Source organism: Lissotriton vulgaris, chromosome 10 (genome assembly GCF_964263255.1).
Source record: "Lissotriton vulgaris chromosome 10, aLisVul1.2, whole genome shotgun sequence".
NCBI lineage: Eukaryota > Metazoa > Chordata > Amphibia > Caudata > Salamandridae > Lissotriton > Lissotriton vulgaris.
The window spans coordinates 718,853,513-718,866,979 of NC_141698.1; the positions used below are offsets into that span (position 1 = coordinate 718,853,513).

General features: G+C 41.6%; 1 protein-coding gene across 3 annotated transcripts in view; it reads right to left on the minus strand.

Annotated features, from left to right (window-relative positions):
- The window catches only part of ZEB1 (zinc finger E-box binding homeobox 1), a 427,369-nt gene that overhangs the window by 331,797 nt on the left and 82,105 nt on the right, over nt 1–13,467 (minus strand). The window lies entirely within an intron of this gene.

Here is a 13,467-nt window from a genome sequence, read left to right on the forward strand (position 1 = left end):
CTGAGTAGCTCCGGTTTTAGCATGTTACGAAAAGTGCGATAAAATTCCAGCTGTGTATTATCTGGTCCCATTGCTTTCCCTGGGGCAAGACCCAGGAAAGCCAGTTCAATCTCGGACCACATGATGGGGGCAGCTAATACATCTTTTTGTATTTCCAAAAGTTGTGTTGTTGAGGTTTGTTAAATATTCTGAGGTATTGTCTGCGACCCCTCTTTTTATCCCAGTCTGCTTTTTAATAATTCAAGACCTAAATTTTTCAAGTCTTGAGAAATAAAAAAGTAATCTAAACGCACAAACTTTTGATGTGGGTCCGAAAAGAAGGTATACCCGGGCTCAGAAGACCGTAATCTTTTTTGACACCAGGCAGCAAGCTCTAAATTAATCGAATTCATTACCTCACTATCATCTAGATTCGGGCCATACAGAGAGCAGATGGTAAACCGATTCCCATCAATATTAATTTCTGCTAATTTCCATCTCCCCCATTTGTCTGCTAGTGTTCTAACACATTTCCCCAAACTCTGTTTCATAAAAATAGCAACCCCTCTTTTTATCCCAGTCTGCTTTCTGCATACTAATAATTCAAGACCTAAATTTTTCAACAAATCTCTTATCCCAAGAGATATGAGTTTCTTGTAAACACAGAATATCTATTTGTGATAATCAAATTATTTTGCGTAAAATCCTTTTTCTTGAAATCATTAAGGCCGTTAATATTCAATGTTCACATTTTCACTTTTCTATCCATTATTATACATCGTATGTAGCAAAGATAATACTTCCCTGTTTTGACTCATACCACACAGACATTGAAATAATCCGCTCTGCTGACCACTCAAGGATAACTACCGCTGACTTGCACCCCGCCCCCCTCCACCATCACCACCAACCCCACACCAGGAACCAACCCTCCACCCCACCCACCCACCCATCCCACCACATGAGGCACAAGGACCATTAGTCCCTGGGAACCCAAAGTACCCCCCCCTACTCCCTTTCTTGGTCGGAAAAGAAAAGAGGAATGTCATTTTAACACATACATCTTCATTGATTTAACAATGTTCACACAAATATCAAAAAAGAGAAAAAAATAGGACCTAATCTCTAAAGTTAAACTTTCTGCAATAGAGAGGACAATTATCATACTTATCATAGTTATCAGCACAAACACATCACAGGCTCTTTAAGAGACTATCAAGTAGGGCAAAAGAGATGAAATATATTTAAATGCAATTTTTACAATGTCATCAAATAGTCCTTTGCCACTATCTCTGAAAAAAATAATTTGGTTTGGCCTTTAACAGGGACTTAATTTTGCTGGATTTTGTAGATCCACGATTGCTCCTTTCTCTTGAAATCCTGCAATCAATTGACGCAAATGCCAGCGTTTAGAGACAGTGGCTGGACAGAAATCTGGCCGCACAAAAAAAAACTACAACCCTTTGCGGACCTCTGCTTATCAGGTTTAGCAAGACCAAAAACTGCCTCTTGCCAAAAAATTATTGAAGCAGACCAAGATTGCTCTAGGCCGTTACACCTCTGAATGCTTTGCTTTCCTAATTACAAAAGGAAAACTATGCGGCCGTTCAATAACTGTAGACCAGTCCCAAGAGGTCAGCTCAGGAAAGGCGTCCTGGAAGAGATCACAGATTAATTTCCGTACATCAGGCCCCCCCATTTCTTCTGGGAGCCCCAAAACTCGCAAATTACTCCTGCGCGATTGATTTTCCAACTCCGTAAGTTTGAAGCTTATATCGTCCCGTTGGGCTTTTATAGCACAAAGCTCAGCTTTTTGTGCAGCAACTTCATCCTCAAGCACGGATATTCTGGACTCTGTTTCAGTGACTCTAGAGGAAATATCAGAACCAATCTTGGTAACTCGCCTGACAGCATTTTGCACCTTTTTACATGTAGTTTCTGTGCGTGCAATTTCTATTTTAGATTCCGCTCTATGAGCTACCATAGTATTATAGATCATGGCTAAAGTCACCTCAGAGTCATTATGCGGCTCATTAGACTACTCAGTTACAGAACATACATCTTGAGGCATAACTTCCACAATCGCGCCACTAGAATCGGATTCCTTATTCTTGGTGCCTGTAGATTTTCTAGCTCTATGTTTTTTTACGGTTATTGTACACCCCGGGGAAGTTTCACTTATTCTAGAGACTTCATCCATACCGCTTTCCTCCGGGTAGTCTGCCCAGTCCTTATCAATACTCTCATCCGAGGAATGATCTGACATTGAATAAAAATTATCAGACGTCTCTTGAATGGCGAGAAAGTCAGGGCATAGAGCAGCAGGTGCCAAGGGCGGCGTTATTCCCTCAATTGGCACATTTAAATCAGCAGCATCAGCGGTGTCTAAGTTAGTCTCCCTATGAACTCCATCTCCCATAATGCACCCACCCGGGCTCTTTTCCACATTATTAGCAGTATTAGCAGTGTCTAGCAAAAGTGTTTCTGGAGTTAGGATATCTGACGCCTCCACAAAAAGATCCCCATCATGAACTGTCTGACTCATTGAAACAGTATCAGAACGTTCTTGCAGGTTAGTTCGCATTACCTGTTTCTCGAACATCTCAGGGAGTGTTTGTACTACAGGATTCTTACTAGGCGTCTTCTTCCGCTCCGTTCCCTTTTTCATGCTCTATGTCGACTCCGACTCCCGAGGTGGCTTTTCGATACCACCCGATGACCCGGTCTCGGCCGCAGCTCAGTCTTCTGCACCGGGCTGCCTTGTAGCCTTCGTTCTGCCGCTTATGGTAACCGGGGGCTTTAAGAAAGGTTTTGGCGGCATCTTCGGGTCTGGACCGGTACCCCAACACAGGTGCTGATACAACCCTAGAAAAGGGGGGAGGGAGACGCCAAACAGGCACTCTGGGAAAACCAAGAAGCAAAAACGGTGCAACCATGAGCGCCGCACGTCCCTCGCTGAAGCAGTCAGCCACTCGTTTAACTGAAGTCTGCAGCTGTTGCAACAGCACTTCGTATTTTCCGTGTTTCAAATTGCCGGTGTCAAAAGAAAAGAACTCCTGTCTGCACTTGCAGTAGCCGGGACAGTCTGCGTGAACACCATGGGCTTTTCTCCCTTTTCCGACCGGGAGCAGAGAGCAGGCACCTCACTCAGCCGCTGCTGCAGCTGCCATCTTGCCCCTCAGCAATGCAATAGGTCTCGTATTACTGATAGTTTGTGGTATTGGCGTTGAAAATAATGCAATGCCAATAGCTCATACTTTCAGTAATGCAAGACCTAGTGCATTGCAAATACTTGCAAAGTGAGCCAGTAAATCCACATTGCATGTCTCAGGGCAGTACCGCAAGCTGCTCTTAGAGGTCCCTAGTGAGCAAGTCACCAGCACTGCAGACCTCTTTTGGTGTCACATATTGTACTGCACCCTGCACAATATATAGTAAATCCACCCTACCCATAATACATTGCATGCAAGACAGTACTAAGAGTACATTCAAATATCTATATCCACATATACAATTAGTAGCTTTAAAATGTGACAAAAGAATTACATTAATTTCGGATTAGGTTGTACTCTATGTGGAGCTGATGAAGGAAACTTTATAGACTGTCTCATAAATGTGAGATGTTCTAGTGAGCGAAGTAACCACTGTCAGCCTAGCTTAGGACCAAGTGTGTCTTGCCTGAAGCCTTTTAAGAAAATATTTATTTGAGGCTGTAATTGAAATGCAGCCACCCAAACTGCTGGTCATACAATTTTATATCCTTAGCACTCAGTAGCATTTTAGCTAATACTAAAGTCAGAAAATAAAAACGAAATAAATAAGAACCTACATTTTGTGGTAGAAAAATAAAAGACAAAAAGAAAACTCGTAAATAGCATTTGTTTCATATTGACAGTTCACACTTTTCAAATTTTACCTATCGAACTCAAAACAAACCGCTACAAATACCTTGAACAGTCTATAAAATACTGTAGAACAGTGGCAAACCGCCATAAAGGCTTACCAGCAACATCTATGCCAATTAGGCAACCAATGACCTGGAATAGGAAGTAGCTAATTTTGGTCACGGCAGGTATTCGCTGCATTCCGGAAACCCAACACCATAAATTTGTAACAAGAAAGCTTTTGACACTTGGGAGGCCGGCTGATCAGCAACCTCATTGCCACACAAGAATACATTAAAGAAGTTAATGAAAACTTTGATGATCTAACTCCATGTAGTTCTGCCCACAACACAATACCAAGCATTCTCCACATTTGGCTTGCATTCAGAAATGTGTGGATTTATTAAGCTGCAAACATTAACATTTACAATAGTTCTCTTGACGTGTAAACGGCAAGATCAGTAGTAGATGATGACCTTTTATGGTCTTAAACATTGGAGTTCCAGCACAAACCTAGCATGGAAGCAAGCGTTTACCGAACATGATTGAACAGTAAATGTTACTTTCTTTTTTATCTTTAACAATACGATTTAAAAGTTTCAGTATTTTATTTCCCTAAATAGATAAGAGTGCAGCTTGTAACTCCCTATAAACAGCTAGAATTGCTGCAAAGTTATAGGTTAGGTGGCGAATTGATCATAACATTTAGTTTTTTCGTCATATTCAAACTATGGGTCAAGGAGTCGCCTGACATGAGAAAGGACGGCCAGAAAGGAGTGCACTGGTTGTTGGGAAGGGGCACGAAGGGTTCAGTTTTTCAAAGCAGCCAGCAGGAGTGGGGTGGTGCTGATGGGCAACCACATTGTGACCATGCTGGAAACTAAGGTTTTTTCGAGCGCAAGTTTGTAATAAGACATATCCAGAGTTTAAACCTAGATACCGCCCAGTAGGTTTTGAGAACATAACTTAAGGAATACAAGGATACTTTATTACAGCAGGTTTGCTATGTTTACAGAAAGCCAACAAGTGTCTACACCAGGGTTAATTTGTAGTCTCGGTTTGGGCATGGCAGCTGGCAAACAGACGTACTACTAACAAAATACCTTCAGTGATTTGGGTCCTCCTCCAACGACCACTGGTTTTCTTCGACCCATCTTTCAACCACTGGCTTCAGACGGTCAATCACGTCTTGACTCAGCCTAGTGCAAAATTCCTCTCACCACTTATTCCACTGGCAGACTGTTGATCTTGCTGCTCCACTCAAGTGATTGCATTGAACTGCAGGAGGGTCAGATATTCACTGGTAAATCACAACATGAGAGACAATAGGTTCCATAGTTAAGGAACCAGATAAGGGAAGTATAAACATATCCCAATAGATTATACTTCATATAGTCATCAAGAGGAAAAGAGTGCAACCACATAGGTTTATGAATGCATTCCCTTAAGACCAACTAGGAATGTTATTTTCGTAGGTTTTAACCCCTTGCGTGCTGGCATCGGCCGTTGGCAGCACTACCTCCTAGTGCTGCTGTCTGCCAACGGCTGACGCAGCCCCACCTACTCTTCAGAATGCCCGGTTTTTCCGCCGCTGTTAAGGCGTTAAAACTTCACATAGTACTGCATTAGCCAGTAAATCTGTGGGGCCGTAGTAGGTCCAGGAAACTATATGTCTCATGCTGCACATTTTAAGTAAGCGTAACCTAGTTTAGAACCTGACAAAGAGGGGTTTTGAGAGAAACAGAATCCATATTTGTGGATATGAAAAATAGCTTCCCTCCAAAGTTAGTTTGCATTGCAGCGCCAGCACGACTAGGAGCACCGCCCTATGATAAACATGACATACCAATGGGGGTGTGTGAGCAACATGAGACAGTCCTGTTGACGGTCCCCAAGACCTTGGTCTAATCACACACAACCTGTTTAGAGACCTTATATTCCTTTCACAGGAACAGAAGCCCCATTGTTGAGACTTGATCTATCCATAGGAGCACGGGCTATGGACCTTCTAATCTAGCTCCCAGGCTCCCCCCCCTTCCTCTATTGAGGAACCTAGTTGAGATGGTGGTAGGTTGATGACTATTCTCCGTTAACCCCCATTTTTTTTTAAATGAGAGCATTTATCAAAGTACAGGGAATACAACACTTGCTGGTGATGGGGTGATTTGCATCCAACTGGCATAAATATATAATCCCCAAGGTCTTTTATCCTAGGAAGCTTTATTCTGACTACACGGTTCAGCTCCCAGTAGACTAAGTTACCTACTTAACACCTCCGACTTAAATATGAAACTTTTCATCTTCTTATACAACAAAAATATTATTTAACATTTGTTTGAAGAATTTGTTTTTGAAATGAATACTATCGGGAAGTAAAAAATATAATTGTTAATGTCACCACTTACAGGTTTTATTAAGGGATATTTTAAGATTGCCATATCGAATCACACTATTTTTGTCTGAGCGTATGACTTCTGATTGGCCAAATCAGAAATTCCAATTTCGGGAACATAGAAAATTATACTTAGTCAACACAAAATGCATCTATACAAGAAAGCATCATGTACATTTACTTTTAATAAGTATTATTAAATATTATACTCTTACATGTATTAGACTTAATCTCAGGCATTGTCAAGACAATGCATGCAAAAGGAAGGCCACATTGCGAGTAAAAGGCATACCATTTTGCAAAGAGAACAGGGGACTGAGGCCAGTCCAGAGGGACTCAAATCCCAGCAGAGTTCAAGTTCTAAGGGTATTTTCTTAGTACCTAGATCATAATTTGACATTCACAAAAATTGTTTTAGTGGTCCCCCAAAAAACTTTGCTGGTATTGGTAGTGGTTTTGTCTTCTTTGTCTCCAGTAATCAAAGGACTGAAGAGGCTCAATACTGAAAGCACACGCAAGCTAAAATTCAAGATCTTGGCCTTTTAACATCTATAGAGAACCTAATGCCTTCTTTTATAAACTTATTCATACTCTCAACCAAACCATTTGAGGTTGCAGAATATAGTGCCACGGTTAAATGTTTGATATGATGCAAGTTGATAAAGTACATCATCTGTATTGGTTTGAAATGAGTCCATTTTTATTGGTCACTATTTTTGGAGGACCATCAATTTCAAACAACCTGCATAACAAAAGAAATGGGGGTACCGCTGTGAACTCAAAGTACACCCACTTTTAGTAGTAGATGACTAATATGTACCTTTTAGTCACTTCCTAGCATATCAAATGAGCCAGCAAAGTACAAAATGACCCAAGACTAAACCAAAAGGCACAGCATGCAAGGTAGTTTGAGATGTTTTCCAATGTTCAGACACTAGACATGTTGATTGCCCTATCCATCTACAAGCCTTTGCAGTCATGGCAAGCCACCAAAAGTATTACTTTAAATTTATACAGATGCCACCTAACCCGAGATGTCCTTCATGTGCTGCTTTAATAAGTGTCTCACGAACAGAGAAAAGTGGAACACAAATCATTGCACAGCAAAACCCTTTACAATAGAGAGCTCTCTCCCTACTTGTGCAAGCGGTTAAAGGGATGACACTAAAGATCTGTCTTTGGGCCAGCCTTTCCTAATAAACACCACTGAAGACCGAAAAACATCATCTTTCTCTGCTTTCAACCAATCCTTTAGAGAAATAAGACAGTAGAATAAAGTACAATCTGTAGCAAAGCTACCACACATTCTACATCATCCAGTTCTTAATCCCGGAGAAACGTTCAAAGGCATTCTTGAAAGGGGATCTGCCCTCACATTTTTCCCTCCAGAGAGATGTTGAATTGCAATGTTAAATTCTTGTAGTCGTGACAAAAGCCTTATCAATATAGTTGAGACTTTACCAGAACAGAAACCACTTAACATATGAATTCATTGTTTATGGTCCGTAAAAAATTCAATGTGTGACCCCAAAGAAAGCTTTTTCATTTTCTCACAACCCAGGAACAGGCCAATAGCTCCTGTTAATTCATGCTACAATACAGTTCAGCCGGTTTTAAACAACGAGGCAAAATCAATGGTCTGTTCTCTGTTCACCCACTGTAAAACGCCACCTAACTCGGTTTGATTGGCATTTACAGTTAACATACATTTATAACCAGCTGTGAAAGGTGAAAGTACAAGTGCTAAAACAATTGTTTGTTAATGAAGCTTATGAAAAAATCAGTCATTCCAATCAAACTTCACTCCCTTATTTAACAAATTGTGCAAAGGTTGAACTACAGGGGCATAGCCTTGAATGAACCTAACATCGTATTTTCCGGCGTATAAGACGACTTTTGAACCCCTGAAAATGTTTTGGAAAGTCGGGGGTCGTCTTATACGCCGGATGCCAAATTAGCCCCCTTGTTTTTATGGATTTTTCAATAGCGCGGACTACTCTTGGGTGCGATTCCGAGCTGCACCATTTCCCGCCCACGCTTCCGACCCAGCGGGGGTGTGGGGGGGGCTCTAATCTGCCGTCCGACACAAACGGGTAAAGTCCTCGCTATATAAAATCGCATACCATCTAAAGATTGCAGCCGGAGATACCGAGCAGCTTCCACAGGCGTTTCTGTAGGCACAACTACCGTGGAGCGGAACCGTTTATTACATAAACCCAAACTACGAGCATATACCGGTAATAGTACAAAATAAACAAATTAGAAAAAGCAAACGTTAAGTTACATGGATCAAAAGTGCCTAGACTGACCTGCACACGCGCCTCCACATCCCCAGGCAGATGAGGCAGCAGGATGAGGCAGCAGGAGGTCCTGAAATATAACAGGCAGCTCTGAAGATGGCGGCCCCCACTGTGTTCCACATGTGCTGATCTCTCTCTCCTTCCAGAAATCTCATGCTCATCGGAAGGAGGGGAGTGTCAGTACCACGTGATCTCCTCAGTCCATGGAGATAGAAAGTTGGACTGCGCTGGAAGTGGGGGTAGTCTTATACGGCGAGTATAGCACAAAACCTAAATTTTATCAAGCAAAGTAGGGGGTCGTCTTATACGCCGGAAAATACGGTAATATTCACTCATCCCTAAAAAGGACCTCCAGGTATCTTTATCCTTTGGTGGTGCAACATCTTTCACCACCAGAATAATGAACTTTGGTTTGATACCCAGTGAGGTTATACAAGGACCCAAATAATCCAATTCTTTAGTTAGAAACTGACGTTTTACACTTTTTAGAGTGATGCCAATTTCTTTGAAAATACTCAAAGTGTTCTCTAGGATTTTATTGTACTCACCTATTCTCTCAGTTCAAATAAACACATCTTGGTAGACTTGCACCCTATTGACACCTGCTAACAGTGTATCACCTTCTGAAAAACACTCACTGGAGATACCAAACCAAATAGTAGTCACGAGAATTTGTATGCCCCAAAATGTTATAAAAAGGTGGTCAATTCTTGTTACTCCTTAGCAAGTGGCATTTGATGCAGATCTCCAGACTAATAATTCACGTTTCCAATGTTTGCTAACAAGTCCGCATAAAGACTAATTTTGTCTGATTTTTTTTTTCATACAATTACTATGGGATTGACCAAGTCAGAATTGGCAAGGATTCCTTCATCCATTAGTTTGTCTTTAATCTCGTTTAGCACTTAAAGGTTCAGGTCTAAGTTTGTGTACAACTGGCACAACGTTCTTCCTTAATCCAATTAGGTATTCAAATTTCTTTATGAAATCTAATTTCTCACTGAATACCTCTGGACAATCTTCGTGCGCCAAACGTCCAGAGGAGCGAAATCACAAACTGGCTAAGTTGGAGGCAACTTTATTCCTAAATATAGGAGCACACGTCCAGCAAGTCTTCCTCCTATAGTTTCCAACTCCAACTGACGAGTGGTGACCAGGGCAGAACATGGAATGTGAAACAAATGAAAACATACAGAACATGTAAGCAACTAATAATGTGAAATAAAAATAGAACTACAGGAATATACTACATCAGTATGTGTGCGGCACACCTCTACATTGTGGGTGTGCTTTTTGCAAAAACTTAGACCATGAACTTGCACTGCCATGTCCTATTTTCTACAGTATGGAACTCATTTAAAGCCCATTTTAAATCTAAACAGGGCAAATGATTTGTGGCAGGTATCGCGAGGATTTATACATTACGACTAAAAATACAGAATAAGTGTTAATGATAGCTGTACTGATTTTGCATCCACTACTTCTGTATTTTTTGCATTTTGCCATTTCCTTTATCGCCAGTTAAAAGCTGGAACTAAACCAGAGCTTAATATTGCCAGAAAGGACCATTACAAACTTTGTTTCATAAAAAAGCATGCAGACAGCATCTAGTTTCATCAATGTGTGTGCTAGAACGTACACACAAGTTTCAGCAGCATGCAAGCATTTGACTTCTCTCAACCCCCAGTGTCAGCCACTGGCTTCGTATCTCGCCCTGCATGCAGTTTCCCCAGTTTACATTTAGTATTCCTCCCTAGTTTCAACAATATTTTTGGAGTAGCCATTTTACTAGTACAAAGTCACTAACACTCCTTTTTTCAATCATGACATCTTATCGGCCTCTAGTTTCAGTAGTATGTAGCCGTTTTCCCTAACCTTGTATGCACAATCCCACTTGGGATAAACGGCTATGTCTGGGGTTTGCGCATCTAGATCTGGGGTTTGGACTTTACTCATATCCGACGCACATACACTTCTGGGAGATACAGCGTATTAAGCGTAAACATCGATAGTACCTCTAGCTTGGTTACTGGACTACAGGAAACCTTCATGGGAGGGGCACACTGGTAGAATACCCAAACATACATAGATAGGCTGGGTGTCATACCTTGGAGATGCATTTTATCCTACTACCACAGGGTAGCACATGTTAATACAAATATACACAACCCACCACCCTCAGGAATGCCTTTTAACATTTACTCAGGCTGCACGGATACCATATGATCAGAGTGCTTCTTGCTCACAGACCCTTGTGGATCACATACACTCCAGTGATGCAATGATCCTTCTAGTCCCCACCATCAGTAATGGCATCTCCGCACGCAGTGACTTCAAAGTGGTGTTAAACATCTACTTATGTAAGGTAGCACAATAAATGGGGAGGGCACCTCATAAGCTAGCAGGTGTAAAGTTGATCCTTCAAAATTCAGTTTTGATCCCCGAAATGAATTTAAATTGCAACCAGTGCCCTGCAGTTATCCAACTGGGCTGTTTTCCCTATACCCGTGGCTTTTACTGTGTGGTCCACTTATGGCCTATACCAGGATTCTGTGGGCCCAGGTTCCAATGATTACTCCCCCTATGGATTCAGTTAAAACACCTCTGCCTCTTGTCCAGTGGCAGCGCCCAGGAACATATTTGAACCTCTGCTATATTAGAGCACTCAAAAACCTCACAATATTAACGCACACTTGCTCCCCTAGAAAGTTACCTATCAGAATGCAACAATCTGAAACAAAATTTCTCAAGCACTATCACTTACCTCATTCTCCCTTCCTGATAAAAGACATATGGTCTAGTTTCTTCTAGCACCTGCCGAAATATGGCCTGTCATGGGCTCTACAGAACCCTGATCTACTGCAATCCTTCAGCAGTCAGCATTCAGACTCATGCATACTGTAGGGAGTGTAGGTAGCCCTTCAGATTTTAAGTGTTATAAACCACACCTTTCTGCTCCATATATATGCATTTAACTTCTCAATTTCCTAATACATTTGTACAAATGGAGAATAATCATCAAGGGAACCTGCTCATCTCCCCAGAAACATAGCCCACACATTCAACCAGATAAGGTAGCCCTTGCATAAGAGACAATACAAGTCTATCCTCATAGAACTTACCTAGGAAAACTCTTTGGTGTTCTAATCGTGTCCTCACCCACATTTATATGGAGACCTGCTTCATGGTTACATTCCTCGGCCAAAAAGATTGCACTTTATAGGTGGGCTCTACCAGAGATCTTGAAACTCTAGATATTGTAGGTATAAGGTAATGTATATTGGTGTCCCACAACTGTGGGCATCCACAACTTCATTCTGTAGAACTGACCCCACCAAACAGGACACTGCATTGTACTCCAAGATCCAATCTATAATAAACTTTATATTTTGCTCCTTAAATAGGAAGTGCTACTCAACTAGGCAAGTCATTTAATTCAGCATTTTCTAAGCATCTTCCTTATGACCTTTTAGCATGCATACATAGTGTCATGATACCCTACATAAAATTTGATAATTTGCCAATTAAGATTCATAATCTTTGAACTGGATTATTTTCAATGTTTAGTTAATTTGTTAATAATTAGTTCAGAAATACAATTGCTTTCGGACTCAGCTTTACATTAAAACCATGTGGTGCTACTTTTTTCAAGTTATAACTTAAATAAAATAAATTCACTTACGATTTCATGAGAACTCTGTGCTCCCCAAGATGAACAGATTCATATGCATTTAGAGGTGACACACAGGACCTGAATGAAATACTAGAATAGAACAGAGTGAAATAACCCTGAGTATCCTACAGTATTCAGCTTCCTGCAACCTGTGCTCTTTTGTGTCCCCAGAGTGGTTTGGCCATGTGTTCCTAGTCCAGCCTCCTCGGCGTTAATGGGATTAGCATTCACCATCCCAGTCCCTATGACCATGGTATGTAAACATCTATAAGGTGTGCTGACCCGTGCAGGTGTCATGTCTTGCTTGGTGCCATACTGACACTAGGCTGTGGGTTACTGGGATTGTGTTAAGTGGGCTTTGCCCTTAATGTTATATTGGGGCTTGGAATTAGATAGACACTATGACCTACACCAACTGTTCTACAAACATCCGCTGTTAAAAATGTGTGGTAAAACATTTTTTTTTTTTTTTTACAAGAGAATGGTTGCTTGTGTTAGTAACCACGAGATAGGATAAAAGAAAATTTGGCCATGACCACCACTTGACACACTACACTATGTGCTAGCACACTTCACTGCAGTCATATTAGGTACAACAACATCGTAGCAAAGTCTATGTACACAGTACCGAGTATTTCCTTTGCTCTGACAGTCGTTTGTTTAAACTACAGGGTACCGGCCATGATTTTATTTGGCATTATTGTGTTGTGTATGGCCAGGCGAGACGACGGCATGATATCTAACCGCCTTTTAGGCAGTTTACATGGATTATCATTTGTGGGTGCCCGATCGATACAATCCCACTCCAAGATGGCCCCCGCAGTAACTTACAGGGTCACGTGGTGTCTAACCACGTGACGTCGGGCGGCCACGTTAGGGTCCGACGAACTTCCTTTAAGTAGCGGACGCACGGGAACTGCTTCGTTCCTGGGATGATTCAAAATGCGGTAGTCATTGTACGGTGAGGAGTGGGGTAGCGGTGCGAATGATAGTGCATGCCGCGTTCGTATCCAGTAGGCTGGCCAAGAAAAGCATTGAGAAATGCGTTACTGTTTACGGTAACAGCCTAGTTGCGGGAGAGTTTGCAGTGGAGCACTGTTCAGTTGGATTGAGAGACGTGCTGCAACAAGAGAGACACGTAGATTTGTGTAAAGTGTTGTGAGCTCTGGGACTAATTACCAGGCTTCAGTGCAAAGATATTTGATGTAAACACGTTACGCTGATTGCAGCCAGGAAGGT